A 13,787-nucleotide genomic window follows, 5' to 3' on the forward strand; every position below is an offset into this window, starting at 1 on the left:
GAAAAAAAGGAACTCTTTTTTCTTATTCATAATTTGTTAATGAGTCAGAATCATTTTGAGCACCAACAGATGCTCCTTCCTAAGCTGTGGGTATTTATCCACTCAACATTCAAATGTTGTCAACTCTCAGTACCTCAGACAAGTTCATCGCAAAACTTCCCAACCCACCACAGCCCCTGGGGACTCATGCATCCCTAAACCATCAGTTCAATGCCAGGACAGAGGCCCTGGTACGGCTGAGGCTCCTTATGAGTCCCAGCATCTGGCCAGCAGAGAGCATCAAGTGTTTGAGTGAAACCTGGCATCTGATGATATCTTTCTGCTCACAGAATCATGTTGTGTTGAACTTGAGTGGACCTGAGGTCATCTAATCTACTTAGCCTCTTCACAAAAAAGCTTCATTACACATATAGTGAATGACTTCCCTGATGTCGAAAGACCATTGCACGGCAAATATACACTATAAACACAAACTCAATCCTTTGTCATTTCTGAATCAGATCTTCTGAAATCCTCCAAGTAGTCTTCCGCATTACACGGTGATGATTTTTGTGATGCACGTCTGTATCGTGTAGTATTGACATGCTGCAGACCTGCAAACCAAATGTGCTTAGACTGTATACCCTCTTTGTGGCACAGACACTACTCACCTGCCTCCTCCAGCCCAGCCTGTGGTGCCAGATTTATGGCGCTTTTAAATTCTGTCTGCTAATCCCTTGCTACTCTGCTTTTCCAAATCAAATTCAGTCAGACTTATCTAGCTCTGTCTGAATGTGTCCCTTGATTGAGTGATGTTAGTTCAAGAAAAAAACACTCAAATCAATTTAATGCAAATTCCCATTCACAGCCTGGTTGACCCATCAGGATACTGACAATAATAGATTGGAGTACTTAATTCCTAAGGCATGTGACTCATCGAAGGCTTCGTAATCAATTTCCATTGCAGCGACTGCATAATTCATCTTTGAAGCTCTTAAGCTCCGGAATACCAAGTGCTTGTTCATTTTTTTTTTTAAGGCCTACACGTTCTTTTCCAGATACCCCAGCCCTTTTCCATGACTCTGCAATCATTTCCTTATCTAAATTTCCATATGCTGCCCTGGCAAGGTGTCCCACCTATGAAGGCTTTAGATCAATAAAAATAATTGGCATGTTTCGCTTCCAGTTGCAGATGCTGGAATAGATTACCTGCTACTCTAACAGACAATGGAAAGATGAAATGGAGGCTGGTCACTGCCTCCATCCACATTAGCCATTAACTGTATACAGGACAGCCAGTAGGCATTCTTATAGTCTGAACCCCATTTCCCAAAGGTCCCCAGTCTGTTTGTACTCTAAGCATTGAAGTAAAGGGAAGCATATACAAACAGGCAACTAGCAGATGTCCTTTCCATTTTAAGAAAAGCACGCTATGTTTCACCCACACTGCACTGTTATCTGAATTTGTCACTTTCTGTGTCTCTTTTCCTTTGACAAAAGCAATGTGTTGAGAGCTGATTATGCCATGGGAGTTCTTTCCGGCAACCAGGTAAGTTTTTTTGCCTCAATTCTTGCATATACGAGTAAGAAAAGCCATAAGAAATGAGGTCAAATAAATTTGTTGAAGAGAAGCAATCTTTGTGCTAACTTTTTTCTATAGGAGCCAAGTTCTTGCCCATAACTTCGTTTTTGCTGAAGTAGGAAAAAAAATCAGGCTTATTTCCTCTATGCCCTGGTGTTCCCCAAGTGCAGAAAACAGTTCGCACTGCGGAGTCCTCCGTGGGAGCTGCAGTGGACAGCTCCTCAGGATGCTCCTTCTGTCCCTTTCTAAGTCAGCCACACAAGTATAAGGGGTATTTCATGCTCAGAGGCATTGAACAGCATGCCTCTGAGAACCTGTTTCTCTCACCCCCGTCGGCCCTATCTCTTGTGATGCAAATTGGTACCTTCCCATTTTATCAATGAGGAAACTTATGCCTGCTGAGAAGAATAATTAGAATAAGACAAGGATGTTAGTGAATCTTTAAGGTTCTTCTCCATTCTCAGTCAGTAGGGAAAATATGAGAAGTCTGAAGGAAGTACTTGTGGAAATACAAGGAATAAACATGCTGCTCAAATGTCAGAGGACCTCATTAATAGGAAACATTCTTGTAGTCACTCAGTCTTAAATTTATATCTGTAAATAGGTACATATACACATTCCATATGCTAAATAAGTATATATGAAATGTCTAATGTCCTAAGAATTTAGCTAGGAATAAATCCTTCCTCATAAAACTTACTGTCTTAGTTCAGGCTGCTATAAGAAGTACCATTGGCTAGCTTATAGATAACAGTTATTTCTCACAGTTTTGGAAGCTGCGAAGTCTAAGATCAGGGAAATAGCAGACTTAGTGCCTGGTAAGGACTCACTTCCTGGTTTAAATGGTTGTCTTCTTGCTATGTCCTCATATTCAGAAAGGGTCAGATACTTCTGTGGGGTCTTTTCCTAGGGGCACTAATGCCCTTAATGACCTCATCACCTCCCAAAGGCCCCACCTCCACATACCCTCATACTGGGGGATCAGGTTTCAATATGTGAATTTTTGGAGGGCACATTCAGTCTACAGTACTTACAGTATAGTGGATATAAGCCTACGGAGATTTCTGTGCTATATACGTGGTATTTAGTGATACACAAAGCAATGTCCTACACATTGTAGAAATGTAGCAAACATTGGAATCAAGCCTTCTATGCAATTATAAAACCAAAGCGGATTTACAAACTGATTTTAAAACATACTAAATAACAACATGCTAGTTAACATTATTAATGTAATGTGGTTTTTAGGCTTAAAAATTGTTCTCTTATTAACCACACTGAAGATTTTCCACTTACCAACTTGAATCTTTGGAATTTGAGCATGATAGACTATTATTTATATTGTTAAGGAAAAATAAGAATAAGTTTATTTTAATACTAGATATGAATTACACTGTAGACTCATTGTTTTTTAACATCATAACTTTGTACATGTATAGGGGTTGAGCCAACATGCTTGTTTCAGATATGAGTGTGTGTATATACAGATTCATTCTTTTTTTAAACTGTAGTCAGTTTACAATGTTGTGTCAATTTCTGGCATTGAGCATATTTCAGTCATACATATACATACATATTTTCCTTTTCATATTCTTTTTCATTCATTCTTTGGTTTTTGTACATCAAAATTGATCTGACATCCTAAAGATGCTAGTTCCAATATCAGTAAAAGAAAAAAAAATGAACAGTCAATTACCCTTTAAAATCACTTAAAAGCTTGTAAAATACGGAAGATCTACACCATGTTACATCACTAAACAAGAGAGACAGTTAGATCCTAAATTTTCCAGAGGAGAGAAATAACTTACAAAAAAGGAATGAGAATCAGAGTGCCTTCAGAGCTCTCAACATCAACACTAGATGCCTGAGGGCACCAGAACAATGCCCTTAAAGTTCTGAGGGAAAAACTTACTGTTCTACACTCACACTTGATGGGTGGTTTGTACTGGCAAAGAAACACAGATGGAAAGGACATTTTCAGACCTAGAAACTAAAATACACCTCACATGTCCCTTTCCTCAGATGCTGCTGGAGGATGGGTTCCATCAAATCAAGGTGATAAACAATGACGGCAACAACAACAAAAACAATAAGATACATGATTCAGGAAATGGAAGCTCAAACCCTGGAGGGCAGAGGAGGAAAGTCCCAGATGAGTAACAAGCCATGCTTAGAGAATCATCCATCCCAACTGGTGCCACAGCACAGAGGCTGCAAAAGGAAATCATCTAGGAAATAAAGGAAACTGACAGATTTGTATTTTGGCATTTAGAAAAATCAGTTGGTACTTGACAGCTCACCGAACTTAAAAAAAAATAGACACATAGAAAATTAACATTGTACAAGAAGAGCATCTTAATTATAGTACACTACCTGGCGCAGCAGAGAGCAGTATTTCTTTAGTTATACTGTAAACGCTGGCTTCATTTGACAGATAATTGTGTGGGAAAAAATCATGGGGTGGGTAGATTAATGCCAGGGGTAGGAGGCTAGACTGAATCGTCAATATCCATAATGAGATGCAATATCTCAACTGATAAACAGAAGGAAACATTATTTTCAATGCATAGGTAAATTCCAGATAAAACAGCTAAGAGTTGAAAGTGGCTCCCCCTAGGGAACACCGGTGGAGGAGGAAGTAGAGAAAGGGATCATTTTTTCCCTAAGTCTTTTAGCACTATCTGACTTTAACTCCATGAATGCGTTACTTTGAATAATGTTTTATAAATTAATTATACTTAAGACATTCTGATTGAAAGGATCCGCCACATACTGAACGGGATGAGCAAATTATGACCAATACCTAAACACACATTGAGAACTTTATCATCCTTAGAATTCCTAAATTATCCCAGCTTTCAGAAATTTGTTTCTAAGTAATTCTACAGATATTTTAGCAGCAACAATGTATTGTTTTCTGTTTTGTTTTGTTGTTGTTTTGCATTCAGTACATCAGAGTTCTGAGTGAAAGGTTTGGATTTTCACCTTTCCACATGAGTAATAGTTTGGCTGTGAATAGACTTACAAGGGTCCTAATAAAAACAAGCTGACACACACAGTCAGATATTCAGTGAACAGTCTCTTTGTTAAAGGTTCCTCAGAGTATGTACAGGGTACAGAGAAACAAACAAAAGGATATGCAATATTCCCTGGATCTAGCAACAGAAGGAGACATTCTAATACTAGATCTGAGGAAGCAAATAGTTATAAGAACCCAAAGAAGTTAGATAAAAGGAAATTAATATGATAGATTAGACCTTAACACATGGAAAAGTCTCCTTCAAACAGCAATGTTTCAATAATCTAGGATTGTCTAATTCTGAAAGAATCCATTCATATTAATTGGTTTTAAAAGAACATTTACATAATATGATAAATGCCATTCATTATCTATGGGGTTGAATCTATAAACCAGACCATGGAAGACTTAGTTATAATTTATTTTTAAATCAAGCTTTGACATTTACAATCTTTTCTGTAACTATAATTAACAGATTTGGTAGAAGAGATAAGAGGTTGGGTAAATTTAGTAAATTCTTCATCTTCCCAAGCAGAGACAATAAATCCTGTCTAAACACTCATTCTTTTATTTTTTGTCAGCTTTAAAGTTATGATGCCAACCATAGAATTAGAGTCATAAGTCATTGCCTCAGTAGTAGGACTAGAGCTTGGAAAGGAGATTTGAAATTCGTATTTTTATGTCCTTCTGTCTTGTTTGAACAGCGAACCAGTGTATGCACATATTACAGAGTCAATGTGTAGAGATCAGTAAGGATGCCACTGCGTTGTCCAGGAAAGAGATGTCGAAGGCAGAAGCGTATTACAGAGCAAGCCAGGGCACAAGCAGCTGCGTCTGCTTGGTGTCTCCAAACACTGCTAGGAAGTTTTTCATTTCTCCCAGTGCCCTTGTCATCCATGTCAGAAGCCCCAGGAAATAAGAGTAGAAGGAAGGTAAAATCCTGGATTTACCCTTGTTTAATTCTGAAGTGCCTAATTTGATGACTTGTTTGTGGTTGAATTGTTTAGAATATTTTATGTCTCATACTTAGTAGGGACTCAATAAGATGAGGTTAGTTATAAAAAAAAAAAAAGGTTGCATGTTTTCACATTTGCTCATTTGCTGTGGCCTGTGAAACCCACTTAGGGAAGGTGACTAGCCATGGGGTGGATGAGTGCAAATGAAGAAAGGAACCAAGTGGACAATGCAGGAGGCCAGGAAGAAAAGATGGGCGACTGACCTTCATAAGGAAGCCACACAGCATGATGATGCCCTGGGTGAGAGCAAACCCGATCAGCATGAGCAGGTGCCTTCTTATCATATAAGCCCCAACAAGTCTGTGAAACCAGCACAGAGAATAGCCTTACCATTCAAATGATGTATATGTAACCTTCGTCATATATACCTCATGCATGCAAGGCCCTCTAAGAGCTGAGAAGTAAAAATAGTATAGATGCATTTTGCTGTGGACTGAAGTGCACCCCGCCATCCTCCAATAACACGTATGTTGAAGCCCTAATTTCCAATGTGATGGTATTTGGAGATGGGCCATTTTGGCTTTTATGTTTAGGTGAGATCATGACAGGACAGTGGGGCCCTCATGGTAGGATCAGTGCCCTTTCCCAAAAAAAAAGGAACAGGCACCAGAGTGCTCTCTCAGACATGTGAGGAACAAGAAGGTGGCCATCTGTAAGACAAGAAGAGAGCCTTCATCGGAACCCAAGTGTGCTGACACACTGATCCCAGACTTCCAGCCTCCAGAACCATGAGACAATAAATCTCTGTTCTTTAAGCCACAGTGTCTCTGATATTTCATAATGGCAGCTCAAGCTGACTAACACAATGATTTAGACAAAGTCTGACCGCTGTCTATTGATGCCCTGCCACAGTAGAGAGCACAGGGTTGTAGTCCTAAAAATCCTGTTCCGGCCATGGAGAATAAAGTGTAGCCTGGGAATGCTAATGCCTGTCAGCTACTGTATTAGCTAGGAATGTTTCCTGCTACAGGAAAACCAAACTTACAGGTACGTTTACAATGGAGGTTTATTTTTCTCACGTAGTAAGATTTCTAGAGGTTACCTCAACATTGATGTCATGTTGGGGCCAGGCTCTTCATTCCTCCATCTTTAAAATGTTTGATTTTTGTCCACAAGTTCTTCAATTTGTAATAGCAAGATAATCTCCATGCATCTCATTTGACTTCCAGGCAGAAAGAATGCGGAAGGAGCAAAAGCCTTTCCCGCCTAAAGCTTTGCTGAGGATGGTTTCCCTTTCTGAATAAAAATCAGAGTGTTCCTTTATAGCTCATCTGCCAAAACTGAGTCAGGCTCCCTGCCTGCCCAGCTACATACATCAATCTGACGAGATGGATATCCATGAGTGGTTTAGACAAATCATGATTTATTACCTGGAATAAGAGCCTAACCTCCTTGAGATCAGAGATGGTACCCTAGCTGCTCCCTGAAAATTAGGAGTTCTTTAGGAGGCAAAAAGACATGAGTAGGGAGGCAATATATGTTCCAAACCTGCCTTCTCTGCCTGCTGGACGTAGGATAATTTAAGGGCTGATGAATAAATATCTCATATACTATCAAAGTAGGGTTTCCCCCATTCAGTTGCCTCTTACAAGCAGGACCCCTGACATGAATCTCTAGGGTAATGTATCTTAAGTCTTCTTTTAAAGTGACATTTGAGAAGGGCAGCAGTGGAGTTGACAGCTAACTGGGGGTGATGTGAGCTCCCAGGCGGGGCTGGGAGGGTGGGAAAAAAGCACAGAAAGGGGAGTTAGAGTCAACACAGGTGAATGCTAGTGAAGCTTCTTCACTGCTTCCTGAAAGGGAGTAGGCAGCTATTAAACCCCATCAATACTGACTTATATCCTCTACAGGAAGGAGGGGTAAGAGTTACACTATGCAAAGTACTTGAAACTAGGATTGCTTCAGCAAAATTATACATGATTTTCCAAAAAATGCAAAATATGGCTATTGATGTAACTGCCCAGTGTATCTACTGCTAGACCAACAGCACTTTGCTGACAGTGAATCTCTTGCAAACTCTAATAGCCACCTGCTATAACTTTATATGCAAAGTCAATGAGTTTTAGGATTTGAATTGTGAGCGTTCAGAAACCTCATATGTAATATTTTTCATTAGATTAAGTTGTATGCAGGGAGACATAGAGGTTTTTATAATGTTGGGTAAGTGCAGTCTTGCTTTTTTGATGGAGTTTCAACAATAGAACTAGTTTATTACACCCTCGAGCTACATCCCTATCTGATATGGGACAGTAATGAGATTTTTAATACTTATTAACCTCATGAATTTTGCAAACTGATAAAATTGAAAGAAGGAACATCTATTGCATCACTGAGACTTTATTCAATAACTCTGTGTCTAATATGTTAAGGATATTACTGTTGCCTCATTTTTACAGCTTAAAGAATAATTTTGAGTTATTCTTCTTGATCTCTTTTTTAACACAGATCCTTCTGACCACAAAGTATCATTATTTGCATCCAACTTGGATACAAGTCTTAAAGTCTAATTTAAGTTCAAGCTAGAAATGTATCTCCCTTTTTCTATTACTAATAAACTCTTATCTTGTTTTGAACATCAAAATGATGTTTTAAAAAATATTTTGTATAAAATATTAACTTGATCTCTTCCCCGATAACCCAATAAAAATTTTCTACAACTAAGGATGCAAAATTTGAATTAAATGATACCCAACATGAAGTATTTACCATGTGCCAAGCACAGTGGTAAGTGATTTATTAAACAATGCTTACACAACCCTAAGACAGGTATTTTCAACTCCTAAGCCTGTTTCAGTATCTATAAAAAGGAGATAGGTAATTTTGCCAAAATCTATGACACCCGATAATAAGTCAAAGAGTCGAGGATTTGTACCTTCTCCAAAAGTTCAGCTTTCCCAAACCCACCGGTCCCTTTGCACTCATGCTATAGAGACAAGCTCTTCACTCCATCTCCTTCCTCCTGTAGATTTAGAAATGGAACTCTGCCTCTTAGTTTTCAGATTTACAGCCAGGAAACCAAAAGAAATTATATAAGCAACAGACATGAATTCAGACATGAATGAACTTGGGCTGGGAGAAGCAAGAAAGGATTCACAGAGTGTGCCACACTTGACAAGCCTTGAAAATGAGTAAACGAGTATTAGTTGGTTTGAAGTGTTCTCCATGCCCTCTATGCTATTGAAAGCCTGGCTGTGAGAACTGTCCATACTTTTTGTTCCAGTAAGTCTGACTTACACATAGCACTGCTGCCCAATAGAATTTTCTAATAATAGTGGATAATGGAAATCTTCCATATCTGTGCTGTCAAATGTAGCCACAAGCCACATGTAGATACTGAACATAGGGAATGGGGCTAGTATGACTGGGGGTGTTTTCACTTCAATTTAAATAATTTAAGTATAAATAGCCATTTTTGACTAGTGGTCCCCATGCTGGGCAGAGTTTTTTTAAGTACAGCCTGTTTGCCTGCCTTTGATGGTTAGACTAAAATTGGAGTAGACAGAAGAACAGCTGAGTGGAAAGTAAGGGGCTTGGAGGAAAAGGCCTAAACAAGAAGATGTTGTACACCTGCTAAGAATTCAGAATTTTTACCTGGAAGGTGGCAATAAGCAATAAAGAATACTTAACATTATTTCTTCTGACATTCTTTTAGAAATCTCAGCCATATACATATGTGCGTGTGTCTGATGTATATGGGTATATGCATACACAGAGAACTTGGTTTAAGCAAGATGTTGAGCAGATGTTTTATTTACTCAACTGCTTTTATCAGAAGAGGGCATCTCTTTATTCCTGGCAAGCATTAGAGAAAAAAATGATTCTGACACTTCAAACGGCAAGGAAGACTTTATCCAGAACTGTTGTAATAGGTGTCAAGACTGTTGCAATGGGGGAGAGGGATGGGACACCACTCAGAATACTGTAAAGATAACTGAGGATTTATAGTCACAGAATGGAGGGGCAATGGCTATAAAACCACCAAGAGGAGAAATCTAAAGTAGAGGATTCTTGCTAAACTGACTCACAGGATTGCTGCTGAAGGCAGGCCAGGTGGTCAGATATCACCTGGGGGGTGGGAGGGGTACAGGAATTTGATCAGGTATTGCAGGTGATGAGATATCAAGGGTGAGAGGATTCTTTCTGAACTGACTTAGCAGGATTCTTGCTACAACTAGGCTGGGTCAGCCAAAGATGGAACCCAGCCAAGACCAAGGCCAAGTCAAAAAGAGGGCTCAGAGGAGGGTGACTAAATTTTGATTAAGGAGAGGGTCCTTGTCACAGGAAATCAAAAAGGAAGATTGATGCTATGACCTTCACTGGAAAAGTAGATGACAGGTGAACGGGGAGTCCTCAGAGACCCTTATTTTCCATAAATAATGTGAATCATGATGTAATCTGACATTCCTTTCCTCTACTCACTCTTCTTAGCTCTCCCCAGAAGAGGTAGTAGGCTTAACATTTACTTAAGAAGAAACAGCCCTGAGAAAAGGGTCATCAGAAAAAAAAAAAAAAAAAAATCAAGGGCAGGGCGTCTCTGCTGTTGTGAAGGGATGCCCGCCATCACTTAGTCCTGAGTACCAGAATCCTTGTCTGCTGCCAGGGCACGTGCCCTCTCCACTACTTCCTTTACCACAATTCTTTGATTCCTCTATCGCTGCAACAGATTGGCTTGCCTCTGACTTGCAATTTTGGGGAATGACTTCTTCTCAAGAGGAAAAACAGAATGAAGGTTCCTCACAGTGAGCAGGAAAGGAGTTGATATGACCAGAACAAACCTGGGCCACAAGTTGGGTGGAAAGTGTACTTTCATGATTTCTTCTCTAAGAGCTCAGCCAGATGAGCATGACAGCTGTCCTGGCTGCCCTGAAGCCCCAGTCTCACAGTCCTGCTGGTTTTCTTGGGGCTGATCTTGCAGCACCCTCCTCTGCCCTCAAGAACTTCCACCTTGCTCACTGCTGTGTCCTTAGAGTATCTGTCACATAATGCTGCTAATGAAAAGCCATGAGTAGTGGAAAACTTACTTTTATTAAAAACACTTATAAAAAGCTGAAAGAAAGGAGCCATGACTCTCCACCTGATGCAGCTTTGGTGTCCTTGCCTTTCAGGGATGCCCTGTGCATCAGAAGCACTTCAGGATGACTATGGGAGACCCAGCCTCTGAGAAAACCTCTCAAGCCCATTGCTTCCTCCACTACCAGCGCAGCGGCTTTCAGCTGCAAAAGTGACTCCCCTTCCCCACCTGCTTTGTCACCTGAAACATGAAACTCCTAAAACTCCCTGACCACTCGTGCTGGTCCATTTTTAAGAAGGAGAAAGGCTCCTTTTGTTCTACATTCCCTTGCAGGATCAGCCTGACTACACAAGGCTAGCAATGACGGGATGTAACACTCACTTCCTGTAGCAGATACTCACAGACCCTCACAGGATACGTGGGGCTTTCCAGAGGGTGGTTTCCAATACTTTGTGGTAACTAGTTTACAATGAAGCCAGACTGGTGAGGATAGATGAAATAGTTGAGGCTGCAGCGAAACCTAAAATCTTTATAGAGGGTGATACCTAAATTCATAGTGGATTAAAAAGATGAGTTTAGTTTAATTGGGAATAACAGCACTGTAATATGGGGGGTAAGGAAGAAAGAACTTGTAGTTTAGAACCAGACCCCTGGAATGCAATCTATTCGCACCCTCGTTCTGTTCAAACACGAAAACAGGCGGTCAGGAAAAAAACGAAGAAGCCCTGAACGAGATAATGGGATTTCTCTTAATTTGATTTGCCGGGGAGAACGCTGGTCTATTTAATACATCCATGTGGAGTTGCTGTTTATATTTTGGTTTCTAATTAGCATAGTCATTCTGAAGCCTCTAGCTGACTTCCCCTTCCATATAAATCTAATTTGGCCTTGAGGAGGGTTATTAGAGCAGCACAAGGAGCACAAACAAAGGGAAATATCTGCCAGACAGCAGACCGGCTCGGTGCATCTGGGGCCCGCGCCAAGGCCGGCAGCCAGGCTGGTGCCCAGGCCGCTGCAGGAGCAGGAGGGACCGTGCCGGACAATCCATCAATCACCGCCTCCCTCTGACCCTCCCCAAGCCCAACCCACCCCAGCCTGTGCTGCCAAGCCCAGGCAATTTCATCACCAAAAAAAAAAAAAAAAAAAAAAAAAAGATATTGAAGGGATGTGAAAGCTATAAAGAAAAGATTTAAAATTGACTTTGAAAGTTTCTAAACTAGACCGCAGAATGGATGGTCTGTATTGAAGTAAATGCTTAGTCTCCCTCTGAAAACTCCTTGTAAAGAGTGACATTTCAATTTTCCCTGACTTTAGGGAGCTTGATTTTTTTTTTTTTAACAGCTCTACATCTCAGTCTTTGAGAAGCACCTTCTAGCAGTGATAATAAAGTATACTGAGTGGGGGTATGGACAACATTGATAAAGAGGCACTAATCCTTATTCTGTGTGAAAAATAGTCTGAAGGCAGATTCCATCCCAAAGGGGAAGAAAGAAGAATGCTAAACATGACTAGCAGTGACCTATTTTTCACCCAGCAATTGGAGCTCAAGTACATTTTGACTAAAATGCTGTTCTTGGGGAAGAGCAAGGGACTTGAACTCTTTGTAAAAGGCACTGAAGAACGAACTTAAAATTTTGTGATAACTCTAAAGACGAGTGATAACAAGGTTCTTTTGAGGGGATTTAAGGGGTCTACTAACATTGATCTGATGAGTCCTCTATAGGATCTACATGTGTGGTTAGCAATTTGTCTCAACTGGTTTCCGCATCCTTTATAAAGTTGGTAGAAGCTGCTTTCAAGGGCTCAGTGAGCCTCATTCGCAAGGGTCTGGGAGAGCTCTGAGGAGCCTGACTTATTGCAAAACTTTCCCCTGCTGTGAGGAGCGGAATGCTAATGATCTGAATCTATTCTTTACCCAGAACGGTGAAAATTACAGCTCCCCCTCAAGACACTGAAAAGTCTCTAGAATTAAAGTTTTTATTTTTTTTTATTTTAATTTTTTAGGATTAAACTTTTTAAATTGCACTTTTGTCACATTCTGCATATTCCATTCAAATATTACTATATATAAAATAGATAAACAGCAAGGTCCTACTGTATATCACAAGGAACTATACTTACTATCTTGTAATAAAAATAAAAAAGAATATGAAAAGGAATATATATATGTATAACTGAAGCACTATGCTGTACACCAGAAATTACACAACATTGTAAACCGACTACTTCAATAAAAAAAAATAAAGTGAAAGAAACAAATAGATGTCTATCAACAATCTACTCTATACTGACAGTGTTAAGAGTGACAGACACATGACTATACATCACACAGAAAAGGAGAAATCAGAGAGAGAAAATGAATTTAAAAATTAAAAGAACCTTATAACTCTTAGGAATTTTTTAGTGTCACAAGGCTAGGGAGGGGAGGTTTCTGAAAAAGATAAATGGAATTATCTTTTCTAGATATTTCTAAGCGGGGGATAGATAAAGATTTCCCACAGAAGCAGGTAGGAACATAGTCAAGACCTTTTGTCCAAGATGATGGACAACAGGTTACATGATCTAAGCACTCCACTGGGAGTTCAAAAATCTCTTATTTTTGACTTATTTACTCTTTCTACCCTACCCCGATCCAGAAAGTTTGCTTAACTCACTGCTCAACTACCCATGAGATCAGGCAAGCTGCCTCACTGCCCTTGGCATCTGTCTCTTCATCTGTCAAAAAGGGATCAGAATGAATCTCCAAGGGAGTGAAGGGCAAACGTCTGGGGATGTTTCTTTTCCACCTGATTTCTGTTACAAGTCAGAATGTCTCAGGGGTCAGTCCCAGGCTCCCTCATCTGTTTACTTCTCACACATACCTCCTTAGAAGCTCTTTTCCGCAAGTTCCAAACACCCCCTACAGGCTACATGCTGAGCTCTGTGCTGCCTATAAATATGTGAGTAGAAACGTGAAGCAGGTGATGAGCGAGATGCGTGTAGCTGCCGGAAGGGGAGAGTTCTGGTGTAAAGACAATACAACTGCAACAGAACTCCTCAGCTGCTCTCTCAGCCCCTCTTGTCAATACCCACAAAACTCCCCCGTCTCAGGATCCCCAGGCTCAGCGAGAACCAGCACCTGCCACCCACACTCCTGTCAGGAAACCCCACCTCTGCTGCCTTAGAGGAAGTCTTGATAGT

General features: G+C 40.2%; 1 long non-coding RNA gene across 1 annotated transcript in view; it reads right to left on the bottom strand.

The window, feature by feature from the left end:
* The window catches only part of LOC116664127, a 131,111-nt gene that overhangs the window by 45,345 nt on the left and 71,979 nt on the right, over positions 1-13,787 (bottom strand). The gene's annotated exons all lie outside the window — the stretch shown is intronic.

Source organism: Camelus ferus, chromosome 6 (genome assembly GCF_009834535.1).
Source record: "Camelus ferus isolate YT-003-E chromosome 6, BCGSAC_Cfer_1.0, whole genome shotgun sequence".
NCBI lineage: Eukaryota > Metazoa > Chordata > Mammalia > Artiodactyla > Camelidae > Camelus > Camelus ferus.